Source organism: Penaeus monodon, chromosome 19 (assembly GCF_015228065.2).
Source record: "Penaeus monodon isolate SGIC_2016 chromosome 19, NSTDA_Pmon_1, whole genome shotgun sequence".
In the NCBI taxonomy this organism is placed as follows: Eukaryota; Metazoa; Arthropoda; class Malacostraca; order Decapoda; family Penaeidae; genus Penaeus; species Penaeus monodon.
In genome coordinates, this window is record NC_051404.1 from 40505440 (window position 1) to 40506150 (window position 711).

Here is a 711-nt window from a genome sequence, read left to right on the forward strand (position 1 = left end):
ATAAATGCATACAATAGTCTACTATTAACTGAATACGATGGCCATTACAAAAATATATAGGTCAATAAAAGGACAATAATAAAGAATGTATCTACACATAAAAATGAATGGCAAAACTTTTACATGAACGAACAAATAATCAACATTATCATCATTCCCGAAAACCTATCCCTGGTCAGAATAGTCCATGAGACATAACGAAGATAAAGACACGCAAAGTGGCACTCAGCAATCACCTGGCACCGTGCCATGACTAAGAGCCGTGGGTGATTGTTGGGAAAGACCCTTCTCCCCCCCCCCCAAAAAAAAAAGAGAGAGAGAGAAAAAAAAAAGATGCATCATTTTCCAATTTACGTCCAAAAGTTCTGTTTACGATTCCCATTATCACCAAGAGCAGCAAATCTGTTTAAATCAGCACTTATAAAGACATGGGGAAAGGGAAGACATTTTTTTTCCATTCTCTCTATTTTTTTTATATATATTTTTTTTATGGTAGGTCGTTCTGGCGGCGAGGATTATGACCTTTTGATGCTGGTCGTGACCTTTTCTGGAAGCCTTTGGGATAAGGCGTCAGATAAGAGATGCGCATATATAGGAGTCGGCAAGGGGGGGGGGGAACCAGGAGGGGCACAGATATTCACTACTTCGTTTCGTCAATAATTCGTGTCTTTCTTATGGTTCTTTTCACGCTTTTATCGCAACCGTCATCTG